The sequence below is a fragment of the Manis javanica genome, chromosome 3 (assembly GCF_040802235.1).
Source record: "Manis javanica isolate MJ-LG chromosome 3, MJ_LKY, whole genome shotgun sequence".
In the NCBI taxonomy this organism is placed as follows: Eukaryota; Metazoa; Chordata; class Mammalia; order Pholidota; family Manidae; genus Manis; species Manis javanica.
The window spans coordinates 159,790,841-159,805,582 of record NC_133158.1 but is presented as its reverse complement, the minus strand read 5'-3'; the positions used below and the strand labels follow the sequence as shown (position 1 = coordinate 159,805,582).

Genomic DNA, 14,742 nt, shown 5'->3' with positions numbered 1-14,742 from the left:
TTTTTACAGGTGAGGATATTAGGGCTTAGAGATTTTAAATGTCATATACATCCCTACAGCATCACAGTAGTAGACTGTGCTGCCAGACTTTCCTTCTTGGTGGCTTATTCTAAATTTTTAGGTGTACCTGTTTGCATCATGACCTAGAGCTAATCCTGACTGGTCTTTGTGTCAACTCATACTGGCCAGCTGGTCAATGAAACGGGTGAGGCAAAGGCTGTTGAGGGACTTCCTGTAAAGATTCCCTGGCTCAGGGAAGCAGACCCTCAGGACAGATGCCTTCGTTTTTTCAGTTACACATTGCTGATTAAGATTTGATGCCCAGCATTGAGGCAGCCATCCTGTAACCATGAGGGGTGCTAGCCTGAAGAGGAGCTGCATACTGAGAATGACAGAGCAGGGAAATGGAAATTGCTGGGCTTCTGGATGAAGTGTTTGAGTTGCTGAATTAATCAGGTATGCAAACTTTCTGCCCTGGATATGAGGCAGTAATCCTTCTTTATTGTTTAAACTAGTTGAGTTGGGGTTTTCTATCACTTGGAGCTGACAACTTTCTAATTCATACAATCCAGAACTTAAATCTCCCACTTCAAGCTATGTGAAATTTTGTTGAAGTGAATGTTGTGTTCTCTGCACATAGACAGAAGTTATGAAAACCTTGCCATTTTTATGGAGAAAGCTGTTGAAAAACTTTTTCCAGGAAAAAAGCAGGTGTAAATATAGACGTATTTACAAAGAAATGCAAAGTTCTCTACCATTGTCTCTCTTCAGGCAGGCTAAGTCACTTGTTCTTTATTGTAGTTGTTTCTCAAAAAGGGTGGAAAAATTTTGCCTCTTTGTGACATTGAATTCAAAGATGATTCTGTTTTAATTTGGTTCTCAGTTACTGTAAAAGTGGACACCTATATATTACTTTCATATGCCTGGCAATTGAGTATGTGATATAAAATAAGACCTCTGGGCACACTCAAGGCCTCCAGAACTAGCCTCTGTTTATCTCTCCAATGCAATTTCTCACTGTATCTCTTGAATTATCCTTTGTGCCAGCAAACCTAAATTACTGTTTCTCCTCCCACGACCTCCTCATGTCCTCCCACTGTGCTCATCTCACACTGTGACTTGCATCTCTCTGCTGGGCATGGCATTATGTCTGGCTTTAAGTCCAAGCACTGTTCCTCTTATCTCCAAATCTGTCTTCGCTGTGTAATTCCTCATCATACCCCTTTTTCTGCTCTCAAACCAGCTGGTAGTATACTCCTCATTCAGAACTCCCAGAGCATTTTATCTTCACCACATTAATGAATGCGTGCCTTGTATTTATCTTTATTCTTTAAAATGTATTTTTCTTCTGGCTACTTTTCCCTGCTGCTCAAATACACCTAAATTTGCAGGTATGACTTTAAAAATGGAAATATCCAAACAATTTTGAATTTCCTGACTAGACTCTAAACTCTTTGAGGGAATATTCACATTTGTTTCATTTTTATAACTCTCCAGTAGCACCAGCACTGACATTGAGCCTTGCCCATGAGGCATAGCCAGTATTTGCAGAATAAGTAAATATGTTGGATGTTTTGCCATATTTTTCTCAAACACCACTTTTACAGATTGCTTGCATGTACTTCTATCAACTCAACTAGCAAAGAATAAATCGTAAGAATGGTCTCTTGTAAATGAAAGGAGTTAAGAACAACTCATAATTCTTTAAAAAGTAAAATGATTTCAATAGTGTCAGGTAGTGTTGGTGAGAGTAACTACAGCTACTATTCTTGCTTGCCATCGTAGGATCCACAGTAGAATGATCCACAGTAGAATGGACTTTTTTGTTTTCTGAATCACTGCTCCAGGTTGTCCCATTTGCTTCCAGGACATCACAGCAGAACAAAGAGGTTCTAAGAAATGTATGTATTAAGTCATTTAATTTTATTAGCTTTGGGGGGATGGTATAGGCTGTAATTGTTTTGCTTTGCAAGGAGCTGATTGGAATATGCTTTTAAAATTTACATATTTCCATAGTAATATAATTAATTTATGTTATAAATTATGTTCTAATATGTGTTATATTCTAGATTGTAAGTTCCTTTGGGGCAGCAATATTTACTTCCCCTTGTGTCAGTTCAGAACTCCAGGAAGAAGCTAAAACAGGAAAAAGTATAGGAGATTTATTGGTGTTACACCTATGAAAGAAGAAGGGGAGAGGAAGCAAAAGCAGGCGGGGAAAGCCTTCAGGGCGCAGTACTAGTACAGTGAGTACTGTGACTTGAGAGTGGGAAGGGGGGAGGATTGGGCAGGAAGAGCCGTAGGCTGTGGGGCAGCTCCAAGAAATTCTTGGCCAGACCAACAAGAAACTGGTGCGAAGATGGACCGTAGAGAAGGCCACATTGGGCAGAAATAGCTGGGTGCTAGTGGCCTGTGCTTAGTCTTTGGCTGGAACTGATGCTGTAATAGATGGACAAAGGGGTGCATCTGGGTACTGTCAGATGCTGTAGCAGGTTCTCTTTTGAGAGAAAAGCTCAGCAGCTCCCTCCATGTTTGGCACCACACTGAACGTGATGGGATATATGGACTTGTAGAGAGTAGAACTATAAGAAAATGAATGTTTCAATTGAAATTACTTCTGTCATTGCACATGCTATGGTCCACTTGTAGACAAGCAAGCTTTCTATGGATACGTATTGCTCAAAATCAGACAATGCTCAAAATCAGCTTGACTGCATTTTTCCCAATATTTCCAAGTGCCTTTAAAGTTAGCCTGCAAATCATTGACTTTGAATGTCTAAATAGTTTTCTTCATTTGAATGGTGCCTTGCATTGGGTTAAAGCTTTTGTTAAGTGTACTATGGGCTGAAACATACACTGTCGTATGTCAAAGCTGGTAATAACAGCTCCAATTCTCTGGCATGTATTATGTGAATGTTTTTTACACTTTACACATACGTGTATGCATTGATGCTTCACCCTATAACGTAGAGACTCTTATTTCGATTTTATAGGCAAGGAAACTGAAGCTCAATATAGGGAAAATTCTTAAGTTAGGCCACACATTTAGAAAGTGACAAGGCTTGGAATGGAACCCAAGTTTCTCTCACTCCTCAGCCTGTGGTTTCTCCACCGGCCAAGATGCCTTACCTGATGGTTTTCGCACAACTAACTATACACACAGGCTAAACCTTAAGGTCTATATAAGAACCTGAGAGGGGAGGGAGCTAAGTTTTATTGAGTCTTTCTTTACTATGTCACTGTATTATTTCAAATATTTTAAAGTCAAAAGTGGCAATCTCTTTAATTCATAGTAGACAGAATTTAACTGGAGAGTATTATTACTAAGGTTTTATTACATATCATGCCAATTAGAGTAGCTGATGTGCACACAAATGAAATGAAGGCATATTACAAACTTTTTTGAAAAGAACTAGCTATGTTTTTTTCTTCCAATTAGCTAAACTTTTGGGTATTTATCACTTCCTTTAACAATTTACTGTATTTCTGCCCACGGACATGTCTTTAAATTCGTATCAACAGAAGTATTTTCTAAGAATCCACAAGTGTGTGGTGTTAAACAGAATTTGTACTTAATGGAAATTAAGGATGCTGTTCAGAGTCTGTTCAATGGAAGATGTTTCATCAAGTCAGGATACACTCTACATTTATAGTACTCTGTCCAAAAAATTATGTTTTTGGAACAGATAGATATTGGACTTCTTGTGACAGAGGCAGTTTAAAAATTATAGATTACTAGGAAATTCTTAATATTTTTATTTTGAAATATTTTAACTATAACAGACAAGTACTGCAAATAACAAAAAGAACACTTGTGTACCCAGCATGCTGCTCTATCAAATTTTAATGTCTGACCTTGCTTCATAGTGTTGCTTTAACAAAATATCACAAACACTATGGAAGCACTTCTAACACTCCCAAATCCCACCTCTTCCCTCATTATTTTAAGGCTAAAGGTGGTGTTCATCATTCTCATTCACATTTTTAGGGTATACTCCATTTATAAAAACGCACACACAAACTAATAAGCAATGTATAACACTGTGTTGCATGTTTTCAAAGTTGGTGTAAATAGTATCAGACTATGTATTGTGTTTCTGAGATTGTGTATTTTGGTGCATGTCACATAATACATGATCCGGAGGTCTTTTTCTAATATTATGGATATGAAATAGCATATCTTACATTTTGTTTTCCTGATTACTAGAGAGATAGAACAATTTGTGCATTTTTACTCATCACTTAACATTTCTCCTTCTGTGACAGCCTGTTGATATCCTCTGGCTACTTTTCTGTTTGGCTGTTTGCCTTTCTCCCACCAATTGGAATAAATTCTTTAAATGCAGATACTATACCTTTATTATTTATTTCATTACACACATTTTTTTCCAGTCTATTTTTGTCTTGGAAGTTTGATTATGATTCCTTTATTTAAAGAACAGTTTTTACTCTTAAGTTACTGATTTTATCAATTTTCCTTTTTTAGATGTGTTTTTGTTGTGTTTAACAAACTCTTTTCTACCCTGATGCCACAAAAAGAGTCTATATTTTTTCTAAATGTTTGGAGGTTTTATTGCTTTACATTGAACTCTTTAATCCATCTAGAATTAAATTTTGGAATGAAGTGAATTTGGATCTAATTTTTTTCCCATATGGATAATCATTTGTCTCAGCATCACATTTAGAATAGCTCTCTCTTATGTCACTGTGATGGTTAATTTTCTTTTTGAAGTATCATTGATATACAATCTTATGTTGGCTTGAAATATACAACACAGTGGTTCAACAGTTGCCCATATTGTTAAATCCTCACCCCTTCTAGTGCAGTTATTATCTATCAACATAGAATGATGTTACAGAATCATTGACTATATTCTCCATGGGTACTACAATCTCTGTGACCTTATACTGTGATTGAGAATTATTGTGCCTTTTTATATAATGTTTAATTTTATGTCATTTTGGCAAGACCACAGTAACCAGATATTTGGTCAAAGAGTATTCTGGATGTTATTGTGAAGGTACTTTTTAATCCAACATTAACATTTAAATCAGTAGAATTTGAATAAAGCAGATTACCTCTATAATGTAAGCGAGACTCAGCCAACTAGTTGACTGCCTTAATAGAAAAAGACTGTTCTTCCCAGAAGAAAATGAGGGAATTCTGCCAGCAGACTGCATTTGAACTCAGAGTGCAGACCCAGCTCTTTCATGGGGCTCCAACCCACTGGCCTACCCTGCAGATTTTGGAGTTTCCAGCCTCCACAATCCTGTGAGACAATTCGTTAAAATCAATCAATAAATCTCACTCTCACTGTATATATAGATAGAAAGATAGATAAAGATACAGATTTAGATATACAGATACACATACACACATACCCTATTGGTTCTGTTTCTCTGGAGAACCCTGACCTAATACACCCACTCATTTGCATGCTGTATATTTCCCAATTGCCAGACATCAAGTTTCTGTGTATGCTTGGATCGTTCTCTGCCTTTCTATTCTATTTCATTTGTCTGTTTTCTACTCTCTTCCAACACAGTTATTATCTAATAATTAAGGATAATTTTTAATTACTCTTATTTAGGATAATTCTTGTCATTTAATTTCTCTTCAAAATTGATTCTTGACTTCTTGTTCTCCCATGTGAATCTTATGGCTCATTTTATGACAATTTCATTAAAAACCCAGCTCAGATTTGTTGTGAAATTGCTTCAGATTTATTGATTAATTTGGTGAGAATAAAGTCTTTGTGATATTGAGTCTTTTTTTCTGTGAATATGGTATATCTCTCTACTTATTCAAAATTTCTATTATATTCTTTATAATTTTCTCCATCTTTTCCCACATATATTTTAGTTCTTAATTTGCTGTTTCTATAGATTTATTCCTATGTACCATATCACGCATGTTGTTGTTTTCAGTGAAATTTTTTAAATTATATTTTTAATGTTATATTACTGTTGTGTTGATATCCATTCTCTGCCTACCTATATCTATGTATCTATGGTATCTATTTTAGTAGGAGATCTGCTGATTCTTTTGGGACCAAAGACCACACCTTCCAGGTGCGCTGGAAGCTGGGGTGGACACCTCATTAACTTCTGGCCAGTGGTGTGCAAGCACACGTGTTCCGTGAGACTCTGAGGAGGTGTGCGTAAGGGAAGGCTCACGTCCACCTCCTCCTTCCTGTTGGCTGCGATACGAACATGATGACTGAAGCAATAGGCACGTGGTTTGAAGGTCCTATTTTAGTGTATTGCACACATTCTCTGGAGCTTACTATCATGGAATAGAAGTTCTGGCAGAGTTGGCAAAAACTGGAAGTTGTCCTCTCATTTACAAAAAAATTTATATTTTCTTCCTTTTGACAAAAACCTGAAACTTTAAGACTGAGGTAACTCTTCTTATTCATTTTTAGTCCTATTTCTGATTTGATGTGCTATTATTTACTTAATATTTTTGAATCTATGTTCATTGTGAGATAGATGTAATTTTCTTTAGTTGTACTATTATTATCCAGTTGTGGTATCCAGGTTATGTTGGGATTCCAAAATGAGTTAAGTAGCTTTCTCATGTTTTCTGGTCACTGAAACAGTTTCTGTAAGATTGATATTATCACTTGAAGCTTTTGGTAAAAACTGCTTATAATTGTCCGATCCTGATTTCTTTTGGTGGGGGGAAACTTTTGCTCACAAATTTGGTGTCCTTAATGGTTATTGCTTTATCTCGGCTCTCCTCACTGTTGCATCTCCGGGCTCCCCCCGCCCGTCTCCAGCGTCTCCCTGCCGCGCTGAGCCTGTCCTGCCTTCCCGGGCTTCCTGCCCATCAGCCTGCGGAGCGACCCCGGCCGGGACCGCGAAGGTGCAGCGGCTGTTGGCGGCGTCCTTCCCGCTGTGCTTGGAGGAGAGAGGGCGAGACAGCCCCTTCCTTCCCCCTTACGTTCGGTATGTTTGCTCCCACCAGGACTGGAACGCCATGCTGGGCAGAGATGTAATAGTTTTCTCCACTGGAAGCTAGTCCAGCCATTTTGGGTTTTCCGCCGGGTCTCACAGGAGAAGCCTGACGTCCTCTCTCCCCTGCGCTGACTCCCCTGCCCTCAGATTCTCCCCTCCCGTGGCCCAGGCACCCCTGTCCTTTTCTCCCTGTCTAAAAATACTCCTCAAAGTAAAACGTCTGGCCTCTAAACATGTCTCTCTTTTCTTATTTAGTGAAGCTTTCATTGCACACGGGAGAGGAGAGGGTTCAGTGCAGGGGGGCGGACATAGTTTTTCCAACTTCAGCTTTGCTTTTGATAGTTCCTCATTTACAGCCATGAATCATGAACTCTTTAACCGTATGTCTAATAAATGAAGCTTGTCCTCCAAAAGTAAATTTTAATGTTGATGAAAGCGGTCATTTGTTTTTTATTTTTCTCCTAAGAATTTGATCAATAATAGTCCTAATTCTGCACTAGGAGACATGAGGAACATTTTTCTGTCTTGCTCATTTTGGAAGACAAGTTCCCCCCAAAACAGCTTTACTAACTTCCAGGTACTGTGTCTCCCACCTGGAAATATGACATTTATTAAATTACTTGGAGTCAGCAGTCCATTTATGATAGGGAGAGAGAAATAGTTCCATCCAACCTTTTTTTGAGTAATTATATCACCTCTGTTCTCCAGATTTTCAGAAAGCATAAGAATAATGAAATACTGATGATCTATCTTTATTCAGTTCTTCCAGGCCTTTTGCCAAGAACTTTACGTGCATTACTTTATTTAATTCTTACAACATCCTTGCAAGTTACCATTATAATACTTTTCATAGACGAGAAAACCAGTTTAGATGAATAAGAAACATATTCAAGATCACACAGCTGTAAGTGATGGGACCAAATTAAGTCCTAGGTCTAATTCCGGAGACCACATTCTTGGCCACCAAGAGAGTTCTTCCCTATACAACAAATAACATGTCATCCCTTGGGAGAGGGAAATCATCCCGCACAATTAAACTTTGCCAGTTTCCTGGTGGGGGAAACCACCTGGACCAAGCAGCTCCAACTCCATGGCCCCAGAGGCACTCTCTTTTGGAGTGCCCCCTGCCACCACATGCTGCTCTGGGTTGGGACAGCCCTGTTTTCTCTGGAAAGTTCCACGACTGAGATAGGCTGGTGTGAAAAGACCCGATTACTTTAGTCAGTGCTGAGGGAGAACATGAGAAAAGCAAACCAAGAACATACGCAGAGCACAGAAACCATCCAGGCTGGCAGCTTTGTGATCCTACTCTGGCTTGTTTTCTCTCTGGGCTTGTGGTTCTGGCCCCAGTCCACATCCTGTAAGGTGGTCCCAAAGGACTGAAACAGATTTTTGCCCACCTTATCAGGGACCACTTTCCAGCTTCCCCTGGCAGTGGAATTGGAGTTGGCATCTTGCTTGCACCATCACATGAGGCTGCTCCTTCCCCACTCACTTTGCTCTGGTGTAAGAGCTGGGTCTGCTGCCCACCAGGGAATGCCTACCAGGCTGATTTTCCAGTCCCTGAGCCTTCTCTTCCTCCAGCAGTTCTTAGGATCAACACAAGAATGTGCTGTCCCTGCAGTTTCAGGCACTTGTCTTGAGCCTGAAGGTCAATGCGATCACATTATCTTCAAAACTCAGTGGCACAGGCAGAAGTGGCAGGAACTGGTGGCCACACTACTATTTATCACCAGAGGTAGAGAGTGGGCATAGGAGGAAGCTCACGGCAACTTGTCTGTTTGACATGAAATTGTTCTGTAGAAGGCTGTGTGTAGCACCCAGCCACTTGCCACAACCCAAATAGACCCCAGTGCACCCAGCCCCTGACTGCTCTGCCTCTTCACTTCCTCTGATTTCCTCTCTGCTCACTTGCATGGGGCCCAAATTCACCAAACCCAAACCTGTCTCTCAGAGCTTGAGCTTTTCCTTATTCCAAGGAAAAAAACCCTGCATCCTATAAATTATTCCCGACCTTCCTCGTTCCTAACATCTCTCTGTATCCTGACACCTAATTCAACTTCAAAGTGAAACCTCTTGCTCAGGGCAATTGTCCTGATAAGTATCTATTAACATATTTATTTTGGGTTCAGACTTGGTCTTTAGAAACTCTATTAATGGTGACTTTTATTTAAGGAAAAGGTGTTGCTAAATTTGTTTAATTATAGCATTTCTCTCAGCTGGGCATTGAAGACCCATTCTCTACCAAGGTGCTTTATTGCTTTTAGACTGCCAATAGTGACTATACTAAAAAATCTCATTTTGCAGAGACTGAGGCTCAATGAGAAGGAATAACTTACAAAGTGGGGTCTGCTGTTTGTTATCAAAGTGTGCTCTTTTTTCCCACATTTCTTTAATATCCAACTTTGTTGCAGTTATGAATTTAGCCATGTATCAGTAGATTTTTAAGGAGGAGAGAATACTCAGAAGCTCATGAAGAAAGTATATATGTGTAACTCCAGGGGAAAACATGTTCCCAGCCTGGGGCAAACAACCTTTGAAGCTGAAATCAGTCAAAGGGAGAAATAAAGTGAGAGAAACACATTTATTGCTTTACAAGCAGTTGTCCACTTTGCTTGCCAGTGTCTTTCATGACCCAGCTGCAAAAATGATCCCACCACACCTCTCTGGTCCAGATATGCCCTTGGTCCCCCTTGTAATCACCTATTGATATGGAGATGGACTAGTTCTCTCTACCCCTTAGAAACACCTATTGAAATGGAGATGCACTAAGGCCAGGTGAGAGATTCTGGAAATACTGCAGTTTCATCTGCAACATGGAAGGTAGGAGCAAGGGTATGAGAACAGGGGAAGAACCTGTTTCTCTGGTTATGAATAGTATTTATTTCCTTATCTTGGTCTCAAGAGATTCTTAAGAAGTTCTGGGTTTTTCTCACATTTGATCCTTGTTTTGTTGTAATGACCCAGGTTGCTGAATATTAGGAAGAATTTGCTCCAGGAAGTGACTAAACCAAAGAAGATGAAAGATCTCTGGAGTGGATGTGGTCCTGATGCGCGCTATGGAGCCAGCCCACAGCCAGGAGCAGTCACGCCAGCCAAGTGAAAGACCTGTGCAAAAGAAAAATTGATGCTTTTATTATAATCCCCTGAGTTTTGGGGTACTTTGTGGCCGATAAATTCTAGCCGAAATAAGCAGGTGACGAGAGGCAACAAAGGGCCAGGTAGTTTATTTGAGCGCCATTCCCAGGTGATATTCTCCTGTCTGGCTATCACAGGCCGCGGAAGTCACACACAGCAGACCAGGCAGTGAGTTTTTAAAGAAGGTAGGGGGAGGCAGAGCTTAGATTTACAGCAGCGCGAGGATTGGCTAGCCTAAGGCACATTTTTCAGGTTGGTAGGGGGCAGCAGCGGGGACTTTGGCACGTCATCAGTGTCTGACGTGCTCACCCCTCTCCCCAGTGCCTTCAACCTTACACTTTGTTATTCTGTACTATTGCACCAGTAGCTGACTGATACATCATCCTTTCCTCCCTATTCTACTTCCTCTTGTGAAACAAGACAATTCCTCCACCTCTGGCTCTGGCTCCATTTCCCTGAATCACTTGAGACACAGGATGGAGTCTCCTGGCTCTTTTTCACTATAGGACCTCTGTTTTAAAGCTGGGAAAGAATGCAGTCTCTTTTAGGTTGTAAAATACTGTGAGCCTGAGGATATAGGAAACTGAGTGCTGTCTGTGTGTAATCTCAGATGTCAAACTATAAAGCTAAAATGTTTGCCCTGTGTTCTAAGAAGAATTCAATCATTCCTTCCACAGTTGTTTCATGTTTTTTGGAAAATCAGAAATAATCACCAGTACATCTCAGGACAATTGTGCAACGAAGAGGCCAGTTTGTTGAACCCAGTGGGTTCACTGGAGTGTTGTCTTTGTGCCACTCCAGAGGGCTAGATTCTTTGGATATGTCAGGATCCACTTAATGAGATTTTACTAAAAAGAATCTTTATATATATAAATATATAAATATAAATATATATATATATATATACACACACACACAGATATACATACATATGTTTGTCCTTGAGTAGTTATTGAAATCAGTATATGGCATTGTATTATTTTCACTTAGAATTTCTCTATTAGTGAGAATACAAAGAATGTGTTAAAGATGATTTGGCTTAGTGTATACATCTTTACTATGAATTACTTAAGTGGCATGGAAACATTGTGATAGGAAAAAAATAACAATTTGAATAACTTTCATGATATCTTTGACCAAGAAATTACAAGGAATGGTTCCCTTCCTGTTAGGTACTTGAATATCTATATTAAATTATGAACAGAGAGTCAAGAAAAAAGCACAGTTCAAACATGACATTACTTCCAACAGGGCCCCCACATTGAAAATTCATGCCTGCATCTGAGCCTTAGCTTCTTGTTCCTTCTGCTTCGAATGGTCTCATGCTGCTGTTTCAATCTACTCTCTTCAGTCCCACCATCTCCCATCTTTCCTGACTCACTGTGCCTCTTTTTTTTAAAGCATGCATGTCCCACACCCATGCTCATTCCAATGTGTTTTTAGTCCATCTACACACATACACATATTCTCAATCAATAAAGATCGAAAGTACAATCAGAATCATATAATCACATACCACTGCCCTAATACACACAGACACATTGATATGTAAAAAGGATCCTTACAAGGCTGCTACATAGAACTGTACAGCTTGTACACAGCAAACTGTACTTGGCCCTAAATCCTCATGCTCAGGAGGAGAGCCGCTTGTCTATACAACACAATTTAATGGTTGCTTTAGTGGTGTTCTCTACTCGTTTACTTATTTTATATATGTAAGGCTTGTATCCTTGACAGTGCAAGTTCCTTGAGGGAAAAATGATCTGACAGTTTTTTTTTTATGGTTACTGTATTTAAGTACATAATAATAGAAGCAAAATGAGCATGTCTTGATCTATTTACTTTTCCAGGTATCCACCCTTTCACTATACCCCTGCACAGCCACTCACTCAGGTTCCATCATCCTCTCCTCTGGGAAGCCTACTTTAAGTGGGAATTGGAAAGACACACAATATCCTTTTCTCCAAAGAGTAATTAGTGTGCTTCATATATCAGTTACCAAAAGAAGAAAACTCTGTCATCAGTTCATACAAGTAAAATGTGTGCTTAGTTTACATACACACTAAAATGTGTATGTGCTTAGTTTTAAGATATAAAAGTTCAGAAAGACAAGATAAAAAAATCATCTACTTTTATTAAAACTCACCTGACCCTTGAACAACCCAGGGTTAGAGGCGCTGATCCTCCACACTGTTGAAAATCCATGTGTGACTTTTGAATCTCTGCTAAAACTTAACCACTAATAGTCACTATTGACTACAAGGCTTACTGATAACGTACAGTTGATTAACACCTATTTTGTACATTATAGACATATAAGTATTGTATACTGTGTTCTTACAATAAAGTAAGCTAGAGAAAAGAAAATGTTTTTTCAAATATTCTCAGATCTCCAAACATTTTTCCTGTATCTTTATTGGAAAAAATTCATATATAAGTGAACCTGTGCAGTTCAACCCATGGTGTTTGAGGGCCAACTGTACTGTCACCGCTATAGCAAGGCCACTCACAGCAGTAATGATCTGGACTAACAGACGGTAGTAAAGTCCTGGAACTGACAGAATCATTTTTAAAATCCTGCTTCTGCCACAGACCCAAATGGAGTTAGACAAGCCCATACACTCAAGACGTGCAAGGCTGGGTTGACATCCTTCTTCTATTGCTCTCTTTGTGTGCTTGTGAGATCTTGGCTCATCTGTGAGGCCTCCCAGTACCCCATCCCGGTAAGGCGTTGGGTCTTCAAGAGTGCTGCTTTGAAATATAGTACTGGGTTCTTTGCTGCTTCTTGGAAATTTCTCCCCAAAGGCTGAATTCTTTGCAGTGTGATTTGACAGCAGAATCATGTTGTATATCACTTTAGGTACTCTTGTGAACTAGTAGATGTCAGACCATACCTTTGAAAGTTTGTTCAAGGAACAAGGTCGAGTGTGCAGAAGAAAAGGAAACGAGACAGTCAGGAGATGTGCCGTGCCGAGGTGAAAATCACTGAAGGAGCAAACTGAGATGTGATCTGTTAGTTGTGCAGCTACATGGATGGTCCTTTCATGGCAGTGCCGGGAAACTCTTGAGTTTCCTGACAGTGAGGTGAGGTACATAAGTTACAGGCACTACCGAGTCCCAGACAAAATCCCACGGCTGATTTCAGTCATAGCTCCTACTCTCTACCTCACTTCCCGGCTGCCACAACCCCATCTGCAGACTTCTGTGCGAGGACCCTGCTTGTTAGGCCTCTCTCCCTGCCTCCCTCCCAAAGGTAATTTGAGACTCTGAAATACTTTGTTTCTTATCAGATCTTCCATTTATTCATTTATCTATAGTTTTGGACTCATGAATTCCCATTTTATTTAATGAATTATATTATCCATCACTTTTATTATTTATTTGGAACCTCAAATTGTTCCAGGTGAGATCAATCAGAACTCCTTCAAGCCCAAATCCAAAAGTCCTAACTGCTTCTTCATATCGTCCTCCTCTCTACATAGTTGGTAATTCTCCTATTATCAGCTTGTTAGTTAACGGTGCTTTCTCACCACTGAAAACTTTATTGATTTCCATTCCAGAAAACTTGTGTAAATTACTGCACTTAGGCCCTGGATGTCAGAATACCAATTCATTTGACTGGTGTCAATGTTCATTCCTGCATGATTTTTTATAGTTATATGCATTACATTATTTTAAAAATAACTAAAATCCTTTAGTTTATGAGTACTAATATCCCTAAATTATGATGCAGTTTGCTATGAAATATTCAGCTTTGCATCTGTTGTTTTCCAGACTTGGAAATATTTATGTATAATATGGATGCCAGCTACCTTACAAAAAAATTTTAGTTTCCCTATAAAAGTAACATTTACAAAATAGAGTTAAAATAAAAAAGTAGGAATAGATATTATTACAAGAGGAGAATGCCACCCTCCCACAACCCTGTGCCTCTGGCAACCACCAATCTGTTCTTATTTTCTATGACTTGGTTTCATTTAGTGTAACCCCTCTAGGTCCATCCATGTTGTCACAAATGGTTTCCTTCTCTTCTATGGCTGAAATATATGTAATATAAATATGGGTATATACAGATACATCTCAAATTTTCTTTTTCTATTCATCCATCAGTGGCTACTTAGATTGTTTCCATGTCTTGGCTATTGTAAATAATGCCACAATGAACAATGGGGTACAGATGTCTCTTCAAGATAATGTTTTTATTTTCTTTGGGTAAATACCCAGAAGTGGAATCTCTGGATGATATGATAGTTCATTTTTTATTTTTTTGAGGACCCTTTATACTGTTTTCCATCATGGCTGCACCAATTTATAGTCCCACCAACAGTGCACAGAGTTCCCTTTTCCCCACATCCTTGTCAACACTTGTTGCTATGTCTTGTCTTTTTGATGATAGTCTGACATGTGTGAGGTGAGATCTTGTGGTTTTGATTTGCATTTCCGGGATGATTAGTGATGTTGAACACCTTTTCACACACCTGTTGGCCATATGGATATCTTCTTTGGAAGAAGTTACATTTCTAACACATTTCCATATTGATGCTGACATTGCTATCCAGGAACCACAGTTTGATAACCACCGCTCTAAACAAATTGGCAGTCTGGTGTACTCCAAACTCATCATCATTATTATTATTGTTGCTG

General features: G+C 39.3%; 1 long non-coding RNA gene across 1 annotated transcript; it reads left to right on the top strand.

The window, feature by feature from the left end:
- The first annotated feature begins 6,248 nt into the window (after window positions 1–6,248).
- Window positions 6,249–12,486, top strand: LOC108394008 (uncharacterized). Its single transcript, XR_001852355.3, has 3 exons — window positions 6,249–6,401; window positions 6,783–6,951; window positions 9,928–12,486. It is a non-coding gene; the product is annotated as an uncharacterized lncRNA (long non-coding RNA).
- Window positions 12,487–14,742: the final 2,256 nt, after the last annotated feature.